At 37.5% G+C, this 16,650-nt stretch overlaps 1 protein-coding gene across 2 annotated transcripts in view; it reads left to right on the top strand.

The window, feature by feature from the left end:
• Positions 1-16,650, top strand: part of ATXN7 (ataxin 7) — an 86,708-nt gene that overhangs the window by 7,516 nt on the left and 62,542 nt on the right. For both annotated transcript variants that reach the window (XM_064723771.1, XM_064723770.1), the window contains exon 2: positions 11,397-11,489. The gene's annotated coding sequence lies outside the window, so the exon portion shown is untranslated. The remainder of the gene's footprint in view (positions 1-11,396; positions 11,490-16,650) is intronic.

The following is a 16,650-nucleotide window of genomic DNA, read 5'->3' as shown; positions in this document are numbered from 1 at the left end:
CAGGGATAGAATTTGAACTTGAGAAGTATAAAGAACAGGAAGAAAAACTCCAACAAATTGTGGAATAAAATAATCAGCTTCATAAAATGTTTTGGTGAGTTACAAAAGGTAAATAGACAAGCTAATGTCAAACATCAGGAAACAGAGGAATTGGACACAAAATACATTATCTATAAAGTATATGTGTATCCATATGTATGTATACATATATGTACATTTTCATTTGAGATTTGGAAGTGGTTATACGTGTACCCAAAACATTAAGCCCAAAGTGTTATTTCTTTTAGTAGTAGTTATGAAATTAGGTAACAATGTATCTATTATTGCAATGTTTTATTTCAAGCAGGTTACAAGGTAACTTTTCCTTAAATGTTTTGTAAACAATTATTCAGATTTGCTTGTTGCATTTTCTTTTTTGCAAAACATTAGTGCAGACTGCTTGAAAATCACGAGTTCTTTTTGATCCCCTGTCTTTTGCTTTTCTTTTAATAAAAAATTAAATTTTGATTATACACAGAGAGAATTGAACTAATAAAACAGGCAAGGCAGAAAAATTGGATGTTATAACTTAGATTAATAAAGATTGGCTTGTAGGAGATTAGAGTAAAACAAAGCCATGCTATTAATAAGTATGCACCTGTGATTTTGTGGCTCATGGTAAATATTTTCACTTCAGTTTTCATTCCAGTGTCACTTTGGCAGTTATGAGTTGGTGGTTTGGTTTTTTTGCATTTCTGAGAACTGCTTGTGGTTTTTGCTCTGTGTGTGTAAATATAAAAAGTTAGGATGGTGTGGAACAATAACATATCCTGAAATAAAATTGTGCACATGTATATTAAAATGAAACATATGAGATTTTTTTTAATGTCATTAATTTGAAATTTACTTTTAGAAGTACCCAAATTGCACTTGAGTTGCAGTTACTTTGCCTGGATTGGAATGGGAGGATATTTATTGTCAGATTTTCTGGTGGAGCTTTTCTATCCTGTTGTTATGTGAAAGGCTTGCACAAGGAATGACTGACTGTAACTGTAGTTCATGTCATCAAACAAATGGAAGGAAATAGCTCAAGAGCTGCTGTTTTCAAATGTTTAAAAGCCCTTGAAGGGATTTTGAACCTTACTCATCTTCTCAAATGTTAGTGTAGACTTATGATGATAACACAGGTAACAAATTTCCCAATGACTGGATTGTTCTTATCAAATCTTAGTTTGCAATTGTCTCCCAGTCTTTCTAGGACTAGCCTACTAAATTTGGCACAGGGTTTCAACTCTAAGACAGCCATTTTGCAACCTACATTTTCTTCTCTTTCTGCTAATAGCAGTCAGTGAAATTGCTGCCCTGCATCTTCTTTTTGAGATGGATGCTATGAGAATGTGTTGCTTCTTTACAAAGGCTTCTAAAAGTTAAGTTGTCTTCGAAAAGCAGTTGTTCTCTGCTGGCTTCTGTGCAGGTGGTGTCTTTTAAGCAGCTGCAATAATTGTCATGGCTTGGGGAAAAATAAGTAGCAGCCCTGGCACAGGCACCTTCTGAGAGGTGTGGGTAGGATACATCTCTGTGTGTTGTGATTAAGAAATGTACAGCAATTCACAACAAAATGTAATTTTTTTTTACAAAGAAATAGGAAAATATCTCCTTAACTCTGTGTGAGTGCAGTTAAAGGAATGGTTTGTGCTCATCCAATTGTCAGCAGGGCCCAGACTTGGCAATGCTCCATTATCCTTTGGTTGGGAAAGGAGGGAGGAGCAATTGGAAATTCCATCATCTCTGGAGTCAAAGATCTTCCCAGGCAAGTGTCTCATCCAGAGCAATGTTGATATGAGATACAGTTGTCTGTTGTCATCAGAGAATTTAAAGCTTAAGGGTGATATTTGCCTTAGAAAAAGAAATACTTCAAAAAGAGAAAACATAACTATTGAGACTTTACACACATAAATATAATACTGGAGGATATATAAAAGAAAAACCTTACTTTCATGTGGTCATATTTTGTGAAGATTTACTTTGAAGCTTTCTGATCAATTTATGACTTTTTCTTGCCATTTGATGAGTATTTTTTTGTGATTCTGGTTTTTCACAGCTGTTCTTTGAGCACCATCTCTGATAACAATGGGGAACTGCATAGTTTTGTTGCAGGGTGATTGGGCCAAGCTCTTTTTTATATTCGTGCTCACACCATAATAGTGCCATTTTATTAACTCATGAACAAGACTTGAATTTTTAAAGTGATGGGAATATCATCTATGCTTTTATTTGTTTTACTTATCTGTGAAATCACTGCATAGAGTAGGGGTGCATGCTGTGTTTTAGCTGAGCTTTGTAAACTTCCTTAGACAAAAAAACAAAGTAAATCTATGTAATATTAAAGATTCTGAGTTTGTGGAAATAAGTCTGCTTGATCTGCTTTAGTTTTGAAATAAAGTATTCATTAAGTGCACTCATGGAGGACATCAGGTCTGTATTGAATGAAATTAGGAGAGAGGAGGTGTGGAGATGCCAGTGCTTGAAGATTTAAAAAAACCACGATGCATAAACAATGTGTGTCTGCCACAAGAATGCAATTCCTTGCAAAATTCCTTACAAGTAAAAATAAAAAAGAGGGGACTCAGAGGGTGAGAACACAGATCTGTTGGAGGGCATTGCAAAGCAGGGGGCTGTGGCAGGGGGAGAAATAAATAGGTCACATTCAAGCAATGAAGATTGATCACAGACAAACACAGTTCTCTAGTGGAAGTATTGAAAGGATGGAATAATCACCCGTGGGACAATGGCTTATCCATTGCCCCAGGTCTTTGAGAACAGGTTTGATTGCTTGGATTGTTCCCACCAGGTAGCTGAGTTATCATGCCTTGGGGCTGAGGGATGGACTGGCTGACCTTTGGAGGTTCCTTCTGTCTCCCCTTTGGTTAACAGATCTCTTAACTGGAGACATTTTAACAGGATCATGCTGAAAGCTATTCTCCAGCTCTGTGACCTGTTCATCAGTTCTATTTCAAGTGGAATTTGTTGTATCTGTAAGAAAAGCTGTAGTTGTCAAGGAAATGTTGTGTTTTTCAACGGGTTTGGGTTTTTTGGCAGTTCTTTCATGTCGTCCTCCAGGACAATTCTACAGTGAGTCCCTGTCATCCTGCTGTTTAAATATTCTTCTCTGCTGCAGTGTTGCATCTAGGCCAGTTGCAGAATTGTTATTCTGCTTGGAAAAATGATGGGGATTCGTGGAGTGCCTTGTGGGGGAAAGTATGTCCTGAGTGTGGATCAGAATGAGCAATTTTTCCAGCTGGCTGCACTCAAACTGTTGATTTCAGTAACTACAGCTTGACATTTAGTTCATATTTAGGTAGCTGTGTTCAACAGTGAGGTTTGTAATTCCATTTAATTTCATTTTATCTGTGAACATGTAGCCCCTTGGGAAAAATTAATTTCTTAGTGGGACTAGCAGTAAAAGGAGGGGTAGTGTCTAACCTGGAGGTTGTGTATCTAATGGAATGATAAATGTGAGAAGAAATCCTCTGTTTTTCCAATGCTCTGTTACCAGTCTGCCTGTCCATGAGCAGCAGAGTGAGGAAACTGGAGAACTGATTTCTTCACAAGGCATTATTAGTCATAGCTAATAAATTATTTTAATAGCTAAAGAATATGCTAACACTCACACAGCTTTGCCTTTGCAGCAGTGTATAATTCACAGAGAAGGGAACTGCTACTGGGAATATTTTAAAATGCAAATTATTATATTCTCCAGGTAAATGATAACAAAAAAATCCTTCCTTTTATTCTCTTAAAGAGTATCTAGTGGTTGTTTGACTAATGCTTGAGAATTAGGCACCTTATTAATAGTTACATAAGTAGTAGTTAGAAAAAGATATGATTTTATACAGTATAATAAGCAGCTATGAATTAATACAGTTTATAAATATGTGTTAAGCTTATAGTGTGTCAGCAGTGCTGTTTGCTTGGGTGGGCTTTTGTAGACATTCAAGCCACTGGTATATTTGGGTGAGTATGAGTGTATTTCTTAAAATGAAAATATTAGGGTTTTTAATTAACTTTGATGCCACTAAAAAGACATTTCTTGTCTTATTAATATCACTAATGTCATGAATGTTAAAGCCTTGTCAGCATTTAATACAGGTAAGTCTTTGAAATGTCACCATTGCATCTTCAACTAATGATGAAATTCTGTAGTCAGTTTCTTAGCGTGGCCCAGCACATTTTTTAGCAAACAAACTGAAACACAGGATGTACTTAAAAAGCAGTATAGTGCTATTTTATATATATTTTCCCACATATGTGACTCAAAATGTATAACTAAATACCAGTTTTCAGAGAAAAACAGGGAGACATGAGCCAAATGCTCATTATTCAGAAGGCATGTTAAGAAGAGAAACCTAACTGATTTAATCTTTCCAGTTGGATGTAACTTTCTAGAGTGTGAGTTCTTGGTTTATATTTTTCTTTTGGCTGGGGCTGACGTTTCTGTTGCTGCTGTAACATTGATTTCTGTCCTGCTTGGTGCACTCTGGCTCTAGGTGGCAGTCACTGGTAGGCAAAGGGAAGTTTCGTTCTGGGATGGATGCTGGGCTTGGTGCCTGCACTGACTGGCTTCTCCAGCTGAAATTTTTATGGTGTTGGACAGCAATAAAAGTGCCACTTCTGCTTCTTTCCCTTCTGAACTGTGACAGAGATACTATGAAGAAAGGAAAAAAAAAGGAAAAAAATGATAGCAAATACTGAAGTGAAATATTCACAAAGGAGAGCTTTAGTAATGCTGACAATATGGAAGAGATTTCTTTTATATCAGCACAAGTATGTCCTAGATTAACAGAAATAAGTTTGTTTATAATGGAAGAAATATCAGTTTTTCACTAAATTCAATTTAAAAGAGTAAAATAGATTGACCAAAGTGCAGTCAGGGATAATAGGAATGGAGAAATGTGTGATTGTAATTTCATTTAACTGAATGAGGACTTCCCCACAGTTTTTTTAGGCCTGTGTTGAAGGAGAAATAATTCTCTTTCTTGCTTAAGACCTTGTGTCTTTCACCCTACCCCCTGCATCCCATCCTCCCTTTGCAGTGTCCATCCTTTCTCAATTTCCAGGCTTTTCCCCATCATTACACAGGTTATTTCCCTTCCCTCGTATTTGGTAGCTGTCTGTCCCTTGATTCTCCGTGTCTCTTCTCTATAAAATAGGATGGGCTTTAAGTTTTTACTTTCTCACTCTTGGTGTAGGTGCTGTTTGCCTCCCTAACTCCTCGCTGCTAAACATTTTGATAGGAAGTTGCTGTTGGAAAAGGCAGAGGCACTCAAGCAAATGAGCAACAGTTTCTCACCCCTTGCTGTGCAGGGCTGATTGCACTTCATGAGATGAATGCTGCTTGATAAGAAAGCTGCTGTTATCATAAAATCACAGTTCAAACCTAGGATTAGTCTATACATTTTATTGATCTCTGGTTTCAAATACCATGCCAAATTACAGTCTTGTTTATCTATGTGCAAATCCCAAGAATCTCTTTGGAAATATCTGAAGTAATTCTGGATGTACAGAGATATACTTAAGATCATGTTTTGGCTTTCAGTTTTAAACATAAAGAAATTAAATATTATTATTTTGCATATTGTATTAACTACCAGCTCTAAGTGCTTTGCAGATATTCTGCAGGATATTTTTGCCCTAAAGAAGAATAACCAAAAACTAAAATGTCTTGATTTTTGCTTAAAACAAACTTAGCAACAAGCTTTTAATTTATTAAATACTAGTTTTAACTGTGGAAAACTACAGATGTTTGAAAAGAAATAATAAAAAAGCCAAACCACAAAAAAAAACCACCCAAAGATCTTATTAGTTCTATATTTTCACATGTTTCTAATGAAAAAGACCATTAACATTTTCAGAGCTGAGTTTTACAGCTCAGTCAAGTGCATTTCCAGAGCCAGACTGAGAAATATGGACCACCATTTGTGAGGGAAAGCTTTCTGAGAGTTAGGATTATTAATAATAATTTAGTACAGATTTCTCTGTGAAGTTCATGTGCGAGAAATACAAGATAGAGATAATTCTGGTATTATGTCAAGATTATATATTAGAGTGACAGGTATCACAGTCCCTGATAGATTGCAGAGGACAGAGATAATGAAGAGTGATGCTTTGTGTTCCCAAGCCTGCCTTAGGCCTGGTATGTAACTGTAGGCAAATCACTCCTTCCTCAATTCCTCTCCCTGTAAAAATGATGATAATGATGAGGATTATTTTGTGTTTTGTTCGAGATCTTAAGGGAATACATGGAAATGAAGTGGTAGGAACATGAGAGGAAATACAAGGTAGTAAAATATGCATCTGTATTGCAGACAGCTTTGTTCTGGCAATTGATCATAAAATTATTGATTCTGCTGTTCTTTCCTATTGAGGGTGTCACTATGTACTTGTTCACAGGATTGTAGGAAAAAATCTTGCTGTTTCTTACACTTGCCTATCTTTCAGCTTCTCATTCAGAATTTGTGATAAGGTTATTCTGCTTTTATTCTTGCCCATTACTACCCCCATGAGGGACAGCTAAAGCTGTAGTTGGTGGAGGATAAGGACAGCAAAGGTCTGTCTGTCTTTATTTTCTCTATCTCCTCCCTTTCTATCTCTCTGTCTCTCTTTGGCCGTTGAAAATGTAGGTCATATTGCATCACCATAAAATGGAACAGTCAGAAAGGTGTCTGAAAAATGCTGACATCCTTAGCCTGGGGTGCATGCCAGTGTCCTTTGTTTACATTGGGAATAGTGTTGTACCTGTGTAGGAACCAGCATCTCTGTTCAGGTTAGTGCTATGGTACCTGAATTATGAGTCAGATTTTAGGATGACTTTCATCTGCCTGCAGTAATTTAAAATTAGACAGATAAAATGCAGCTACTCAAAATAATGATATACACAAGAAGCTAATTTGAAATCCTTAATCTGCAATAACTGTGACGGTGTCATTTGAATAATGTTACCTTTAACAGAGAAGCTCAGTAATAAATTTTGCAAATCCTATTATTCATGTACTCTCAATTGCCTTGATTAGCTGTGCCTTTCTGTCTTGAAAAGTATGTTTATATTATATGTTTGTATAAAAGTATGTTTATATTATATGTTTGTATATTTTTCTTAGTTTTTTTACTTCATTATTGTTTTACTTCATGCACCCTTTTAAATTATGCAATCAGGTTTTTGTTTTGTTTTAAAAATGGAAAATCCTGATGTCCAGTGTCTTACTGCTAGCTACCAGGCTTTCATTGTTTGTGTTTCTGATGTAATACAAGTTGTAATTGGTATGAAATATTCCTGTGGCTTAAAATGCAGAACATATCTTTTTCTTCTCTACAGACATATATAAATACAATTTTTAAAGAAATGTATAAATATAATTCCAACTGTCCATATTTATCTTAGTTTGCTGCAAGAAGATAATGTGTTTTAGGGATTGAACTTTGAAACAAATTGTGGCATAAATAATACTGCAAGATGTGGGTGTTTTGAAATATAGGACAAAATACTTGCTTATAGAAAATCTTGCATTATTTCTGAAATGAGGTATTTTTTTACCTTTTTGTTCAATGCTTTGTGTCATTTTACTTAAATTGTTGAAGTGGAATATGCAAAGGGTTCTTACGACTTTGTTAATCTTGCTGCCGAAGAAGACTTCTAAGTTAAAAGAGAAATTGTTGGAAGATAAAATCGGTGATGACATGATTTGTTGAGGAAGATAATGAATGCTGGTCTTTGCCTGTTGTCATTAGACAAAGGAAAATTACAGTAGTCAGAGTTAAGACCCATCAAGTGCACTTTGCTGTGCATAATCATTTTGCAATTTTTGTCAATTATCCAAATGGTGTTATTGCTTCTCCATTGATTAAGGTATGAGTTATGTAGCAACTGAAAGATTAGTTACTAAAGTTTGATCTTTCTCATTATTAAGATACCTATGTTTGAAATAGTTTCAGAATAACTTGTATCATTATTATATTTTACACCAAATATTCTGTGGCATTTGTGTTTGCACAAATAATAGTAAATATTTAGGTAATTCTGAGAAACTCTTGCTAGTGGTAGACATAGGAAATACATGAAATCTTGAGAAGCTGTAATTTTGCACTTGGTGTTTATGGAAGTTTGGTATTTAATCTCTGAATGAGGCTGGTAGTTGTTTCTCAGTCTGTGAAGATGTGAAGCATTGTGTCTCCTGGAGAGACAAGCAGGACCAATTCTGCACCTGGTGCTTCTGGTACCACCTTTGATCCCCTGGGATTCTGCAGCTGGGGGGTTCAGAGTCAGGGTCCAGCACAGGCAGGATTAGCCTGGCAGCTGCTGGGGTTTGCCCTGGAGTTGCCAGCTGGCCACAAGAGCAGCCCCTGGGCTGCTGCTGCCCTGCTCCTGCCCCTGCACACCCTCCTGCTGCTGCCTCTCCGAGGGCCAGAGACCTCCTGAGGTCATCCCCAGACTGACAGCTGGGTGTGATTATACCCTGCATGTCCACAGCTTTGCTTATATAAATATAGCCTTTGTGTTTTATCTTCAATTTGAATATTTAGTAGGTAACATAGGGGAAAGAGTGTTCCAAAATTTTGGCACATTTTTTGGTGCAATTTTCTACACCAAATTTCTGGCATCTGAAAAGAAACAGAGTTAAAGGACCTTCAATAGCTGAGGCATAAGTTTTGATGCTTTCAAAAGTTAGGGATGCTCCATCACATACATTTCCATTTTCTTTATTTTAATGAGTTGATTTGCAATTATAATTTTTGTGTAAATGTGTCTCTCCTTAAATCAATAATATGCATTTGTAATTGTAACTGCCTATATTATATGTAATGTGTGTGGATATAGTTTTGGCTGAGGTATACAGCTTTTGCTCTGCCAGGCTGTGGTTCCCTGCCTTGCATATCAGTAACTCCTCAAAGTATCAAACAGCAATTTTGTCCAAGTTTCTTTGATAGTCAGGCAATGAGAGAGACTTAATGCTTCACTGGTTTGGAAATGCAGACCTTTTTCCATTTTGCTGAATGGCTGTTTTGGCTTTTTTGTCATTTTTCCACCTTTCACCCAGCTCTCCCTTTTCCAGGGTACCAAGGAGAGAGCTCCACCTGGCCTGTTCTCAATCATCCCATGACTTCCTTGTGTTACTCTGCTGACAGTTGTGGTTGTAATTGACCTGCTGTAAATTCTCAACAAGAATCGTTCCTGTTCTCTGCCACCCATTATCCAGGGAAAGAGTTCTCTTTAAAGGGTCATTAAGCTGTCAGTTTATTCTTTTGAGACTTACTCTTTTAACTTCTTTCAAACTCAACTGCAGGTGTAATCCCTACAGCAAAATTCACAGGTGGTGGCATAGCATGCTCTGGTCTTTCATACACAGGAATAAAATTTTTGCTGATCCTTCCTTCGCTCTTGTCCATTTCTTTACTACCCTATTTCTAGATTTGTAAGTCTTTGGAGATGTCTTCTGCTTTATAGTTTTTGTTTTCATTTTTTCATGAAGCAACAGAACTTGCCTTTTATAAAAAAGTAACACATCAGGATAAAAGAAAGAATGTTTTGCATGCAAAGCTCTCATATCCCCTAAGGAAATTGGGCTAGAGATGGAGGAGGATTTTCCTTTGTGGAAATTACTTGTGGAATTACTTCCACAGCAGGTAGGTCATATTCTTGAAGGGCTTGGGACTTTGAGGCTAAACCTTGAATGATGTGCTGGGAAGGGGATGATCCATATAAATTCAGAGTCTCCTGTCCTAAACTACTAAAGGACAGAAAGTATTCTTGGTAAACACTGCATTGCATTTTCTTAGTTAGCAGCAGCAGGAGTTGAACAGAAAGTTTTATACTGCAGTATTCAGTGAGATTTGTATGTGTAACAAACATTTTCTGAGACTTCTACTAGGGTAGAAATTTACTGAGAATCACGTCTATTAAGCATAAAGCAAAACAGTGCCTGCAGAGGGGAGAAAAAAAAATAATATTGGACTTGCTCTCAAGTCTTGTCCATTGAAAACAAGAGAAATTTGGATTTTATGTAGTAACTAGAATTTTATTGGATTTTATGCAGTAACTAGAAAGTAACTTGGATTTTATGCAGTAACTGGAAAGTGAGGATGTTCTTCTTAGATCAGCTATGTCACTGAGCAGAGTCAATCTTAGAAATAGTAAATATATCTCCAGAGGATCTCAGTCAAGGTAATGTTAGCTGCTTTGCTGCAGTTTAAAGGAAGAGATGAAAAAAGGGTTTATCCTCAGTGCATAAAAAGACTTAAAAGATACAAACTTAGTTGGCAGACATCTTCCCACAGGATAGAGCCAGAAGGCAGGAAAAGCTTCATTTGGCACCTTCCACTGGAGCAGAGCCCTACAGGCTGGGGGACAGCTCAGGTGCCCTCTTGGACTGCATTCCTCTTGTCTGGACTTTAGTCCTTTAAGGGGAAAAAATAGTTATCTCTGAAGTGTCATCCAGTCCCTGTTCTAGGTTGGCTAATTTATATGTATCTTCATGGCTTTTTAGTGATGAAAAAAAAATCACCAGTTTTATTTCAAATCACTTGTAAAAATCAATTAATAGATCTTGAATATAACCTGTGCACAAAAATAGTTGAACTTTTTTCTAAGTTTTAATGGGGCTTTGGTTTAGCTTTAGCTGATTTGGTTTAGCTTTGGTTAGAACTTTTTTCTAAGTTTTAATGGGGCTTTGGTTTAGCCTTAGCAATGATTTATGCTAAACTAAAGCAAACTGGGATTAAGTTTAGTTTATATAAACAAGTTTATAAGCATTAATTTTATTGAATGAAAGGATCTTAAAAACCTGAGCTTGAGATGATAGAGGTGCTGTTTGTGGGAAGGCCTCCTTCTGTACATTTCTCTAAATTCTTCATCGGTGGTGCAGGGACAGTCCCTGATGTTGATTACGTGAGGGATCATTTTTACCTCTCCATGTTCTGTGGCATGGTGGTGAAGCTGAGCTGTCAGTGGCTGCATGCTGAGAGCCCCTGTTGTTGGGCCATGCTGTATTTCAGAAAAGCCCTGTGCAGAAAGCCCAGCATTGTTGTATTTCCAGTGTAATTTCTGTGCTACAGACACGGCCGCGTGCTCGGAACCTGGGCAGCGGGAGCCAGCGCGAGTGCGGTAACTGGGCTGAAGATTGAGGTTTCATCCGATGCATGCCTTTGTGGTAATGTCAGGCTGCCATTTAGAGATCCCCTGGACAGAACACACCATAACAGCTCCCTGCTTACCTTTCAGTTTGAAATCCATTGCACAAACTCTCTTTGTAAAATTGATTAAATGGTTCGTATTCGTTTTTAAATAGACACGTTTATCATTAGGAAACGGAGTTGGGGTTTCAAATGTTTTAGTGCTGTACTCTTTTCCTTTTCTTTTCTTTCAGAATTAATCAGGTACAAGTTAGGAAAAGCTTCCAAAATCTGAACAGATGAAGATCAATTGATAAATCAACCCAGCGATTCACCATACTTTCAAGGTACTGTGACATGCTTAACCAAATATTTTCCTTAAGCATAAGATTCTCAGTCTCTAGATGTGAGAAACATAGAAAACAGAATATTAGCATAGTTGCAAAGCAAGTCTGTACTGTTACCAGATGCAGTGGGGAGACTTTTTAAAATGCAGATGTTTAATGTGTGTTTCAGTGGGAAATAAAGTGATGTTGCAGTCAGCCCAGAAGGAGTTCCACTTGGCATGCAACTGCCAAACTTAAAAGATAAAACTAAACTGGATTGTATCTTTCAATCAATTAGGTGATTTGGAAAAGTAAATTGTGGCAGATGGGGAATATAGTAGAATCAATATTTTAAATTTATTTATTTTTTATATTTTAGAAGAAGTAATCTTCCTTTTCTGAATAATTATTTTTTTCTATTTACGTGTTTCCATGATATGTTAAAGCATTTGAAGGCTGTTAGGCTCTGGCATATGCCATAGCCTACCACCTGCATCAGTCCTATTATTTTACAAGTTGAGAAAGTGGAATTGTAATCTGAGATAAGACTGTACAGTTGCCTAACACAGTGGGTTTATTCTGCATGACTAGTGTTCATTGCAGAATGTTGGAAAAAAGAGAAAATTATGATAATAAATTGAAATTTTGTCTGAAGGGCTGCTAGTGCAGATTATTATATCAGGTACTGCTAATTCATTGAAAGATTATTTGTTTCTTTCTCTGTTTCCCTTACATTTATCTTTACTCTATATCATCACGTGCATTTCACCATTTTGTATATTTTTGCTTAACTCCATGAAAAAAAAGACTTCACTCTTATGCACAGATATGAAGAATCCAGACTATTACAGCCTGGCCAGTATTTGCTGGGCAAAACATCTTTTAATATACTTTGAAATAGATTGCAGCAGCAGAAAGGGCCATTATGGTTAGCATGGATCTGGCCTGCAGAGCTTGTTTAAGTGGCAGAGTTAGCCTGGACTCAAGGGCTGTGAGGAATGTTTGTTACTGTCTGGATCTTGCAATATGTAACATTTGAAGCTGTAATACCTGAAGTTGTTATAGCAAAATGCTTCCCTGGATTTTCCAGCATCCTGAGATGTGGCTGTTTTAGTGAGCCCAGAGTGTCTGGGTGCAAAAACTGGCTTTGTTCTTTCTATTTCCTCGTCACTGAATAGGGTCACAACATCTATCAGGCTTCATATAATCCTAGGAAAGTCTAGATTGGAACAATCCTCTGGACATCATCTTGACATAGCCTGGTCAAGCTAAGGATTAAATCTTTTTGTCAAGGGAAAGTTCACAATTTCTCTGGGCAGCCTGTTCCAATATGAAATTGTCCTCACAGTAAATATTTTGTTGTTGCATCTAGACAGAACTTCAGAACCAACCTGTGCCTGTTGCCTCTTGCCTTATCACTTTGTTCCTTGTGAAGAGAGTTACCTCCATCTTCTCTGTAATTATCTTGTACTTCTTGGAAGACTGTGATTACATCTCACCTGAATCTTCTCTTCTTTAGGTGAATGAACCCAATTCCTTTAAATTCTTTCACAAAGTTTTCCAACCTTCTGATCACTTTGTTGTCTTTCTGCTGGACCCTGTCCAGTTTTTTAATGTGTCTCTTGAAGTGGCTCAGTCTTCCAGCCTGTCACAATCTCCATGCATTGGGACACTTTGGGTGGATCTGTTTGTTTTCCAAGTTTTTATGTCACCTGCAAACTTGAAGATGTATTTATTCCAATCATCCAGATAATTCTAAAATATATTGGATATGAATGAGCCCAATATTGATCCCCAAGGAGCTCTGTTTGTGGCTGATTGCCATTTGATTTTGAGCCATTCCCACCCTTTGAGCACAGCAGTTTAGCCAGTTTGCTGGCAATCTCATGGTCCCCATCTGACCTTTCAAACTAACTCTCTTAGCACCCTCATGTGCATCCTGTCATGTCCAACAGACCTGCCCATGTCCAATTTGTGTAATATTTTGTTGTTAACTTGCTAAGCATGTGGTCAGAGCAGGTAGCATCAGCAAAGCATCAGCAGGCAGCAGTCAAAACATGAGAAGGAAGTTTAAATTTGAATGTCCTTGTACCAGGGTTCTTAGGATCCTTGGTTGGATGTTTAAAGCACATCAGAAGTTGTGGGGCCTCAGCAGCTTCCCTTCAAGAAACTCAAGTCCTGTGAGCTGTGCTTGGACCCAGAGTCTTAAACTGACAAGAAACCTGGCAAGGTTATGAAACCTTGCATGGAAGTTGTGTTCCAGCAGATCAGTAGTACCAAATTGTCCCCATCAAGTGCTTTGGTTTCAATAAATGGAAATCCAGCACTAATGTTTTGTTGCAATTGGCCTGAACAGATGTGTACTTGAGTAATTCTAAGTTGTAATATCATATTCTCTGTGTATAAATTAGAATCAGAAAGGTCATACCTGCTTGATTCCTCTGATTAAAATGATTCATCTGCACCGTTAGGTTGCTGAAATAGTTTTAACATTTCCAAATTCAAAAGGTAATTTCAATACCTTATGTAAAATTAGTAAACATTAGTTTGATTTCCAGATCATTAACTGTGTGTATTTTGTGTAGTTTTGCCAATTTACCTTTAACACTTGGAAACTTTGTATCACTACAGCGTTTTCTCTGTAAATTTCCCTTCAAGAATTGACAGTATGTGGTGTCATTAAGCAGGGCAAAGATCTGTGCTCCTCTATTCTAACTAAAGGAAGTGGTTGTAGCCTTTTGCTAGGTTCTTAATGCATAATAACATTGTTTGATAATTTGGATGCAAAAGTGTTATTGTGATATTTGGATAAACCTATAAGTGCATCTGTTGCTTTCTCACCCTAATGCAGAATTATTTGTAGATGTACTTATTAGCCTCCATTCCCCAGTTCTTACTTCTCAGAAAAGGATACCTTAAGTTACTCCTCTAATCTTAATAATATTGTTCTTTCCCCTGGTACAGGTGGTTTGTAGTAGACATGCACAATAATTTATATTCCAGCATTTAAAGTAGCTGTATTCCAATTCTTCTGAGCATCTCCAGTTTCACCTTTGAAGTGTTACTCATAAATAAAATTATACACATCAACCTCCAGGATCCATGAGAAAAAGGATAATAAACTAGCATGATTTCTTTTTTTTTTTTTATTGTGTGCTGCTTATGATTAGTATTATTTTTGCAGGATGACAATCTTGTGTGTAGTTGTAAAGGGAGAAGTCGCTGATTTCCTGGGTGTCAGAGTGAACTACAGATAACCATAATGTGTTTTTCTTAGTGTATTAATATTTTGCCATAATGGGGCTTAAATTAAATGGTCTGTTTGGTATGGCTAGGTAGTTCTGTCTTCATCTGGATGTTTTGATTTATGTAAACTTTTTATCTCTTGCTTCCATACTTGCCCAATTACAGTCTTATATTTCTCATACTGGAGATACATTTTAAAATGCATAGAATGTGCTCCCCATTCCAGTGTTTTCAGCAGGAGGTGATGGGAGGGTCAGGACTTCAGCATGTCAGCTTCTTGAGTTGTCACTTCATCCTGAATCCCACCTACCAACAAATAATGACATTTCTTCTTAGTTTTTATGCCCTTCTTGGTTATTTCATATCTTTGGCTAGAATTAACTTACTTGATTTCTTTTAGTGCCATAATGCCCCCCCATCAGAGCTTCTCCTTGACAGATGTTTTATGAATTCACTATTTCCCTTTCTTCTGAGTACTGATAAAGTGACAGCCCTGTGGATTCTCCCTGTCTCTCCCTTTGCACTTCAGCTCTCACATCCTTTCACTGCCATTGTGGAAAATCATCGGTGAGTGGTATCATTGTACTTCTGCTCTTGAAAGAGTTCGGCTGCAGATTCATCCTTCCTTTTTCATTCCAGTTAAGAGTTGTCATATCTCAGGTCCTATACAGAGGCTGTCATACAGATTCTAACTGAACAGCTGAAGTAGGTGTTCCCTGTTTGAATGGCTTTCCTGGACCACCTGGCAAAAGAATGAAACCTGCTGGTACAGGTGAAAAAATGCCTGCAGTGTCATGCCATGAAATCACCATCCGCTGCAGTTTTCAGCAGTTGCATGCTGTTTGTAGGCACACATTTAATCATAGTGTTGCCAGCCATGTTTAATCTATTGTTAAATCTACCTAGTGAGCTTTAAAACTGTGAGTTTTCCTTTTCTGTATGTTTTGTTTCCTATTTTTGTCTCCTTTCTTTGCTTTTGCAGGCTGTGTTATATGTTATATGTTTATGCTTTCTTCACATCGTTATTTGACTGTTTTCTCTACATCATATCATCCACTGTTTTCTGCTGTTTTCCTGCCTCATATTTTTCCTTCTCTACTTTCTCTTTGAGCTTAACTCCTCCTTGTGCTTTCTCTCTGTTCTCCAAATACTTGTTCTCATTCACAGGTATGAGCAGTTCATGGTTTTTCACACATTGTCTCAGTCCCAGCGCTACTGCTTGGGCTATTTTACTTCCTCAGATAAGTCTTAGATCCAACCAAGGGCATTTCCAAGCTACTTTTTGCTGTGTAAAAGAGAATTATTGGTTTCTAGGTAGTTTTACACACTTGAATATTCTCCCCACTCCTGGCCAGGTTCACCCCACTGAACTCTGGATGTCTAATGCAGGTGCCTAATTTATGTGTGTGGTTGTCCATGGCTACTTCTGTGGTCAGTGGGAAGAGAAGGGCTTCTTCAAATAGTGGTTTGCACCAGGAGGGACCAAACTGATCCCAGAAGTATCCCTTCCTCTCTGCTGACCACCAAGGGAGCTTTGGATGACAGCTCTTCTAACCGGATGTCTCAGATTTGTAACAGCCACCTCTGTTAAAGTCTCCTGCTTGTACATGTGTTTTCAATTCTGATCTCCTTCTAACATGATGGATTTTCAGGGGTTTCCCTATTTTTACTTAAAATAATCAATGCATCCATCTACAGCATTATGGAAACAATGTAAGAAAATTGAACTAGTGTGCTTTAAAGAGCCCAAACATTGTATTCAGCCTAATGACTTTGTGGGGAAAGAAAGTTCTCGCCACTTCCAGTCCCTGTAAAATCAGTTTTTCATCTGTCCCTATTCCTGCTGTCTGACTAATCGGTCTTGTGCACTTGAACTGATGAACTGATCCTTGTGCTGCCACTTCCCTCCCTCTGCTGGAATACTGATGTACTCACG

This window comes from Zonotrichia leucophrys, chromosome 12 (assembly GCF_028769735.1).
Source record: "Zonotrichia leucophrys gambelii isolate GWCS_2022_RI chromosome 12, RI_Zleu_2.0, whole genome shotgun sequence".
Lineage (NCBI taxonomy): Eukaryota > Metazoa > Chordata > Aves > Passeriformes > Passerellidae > Zonotrichia > Zonotrichia leucophrys.
Note: the sequence above shows the minus strand (reverse complement) of the source record. Positions and strands in the feature narration are given on the sequence as shown.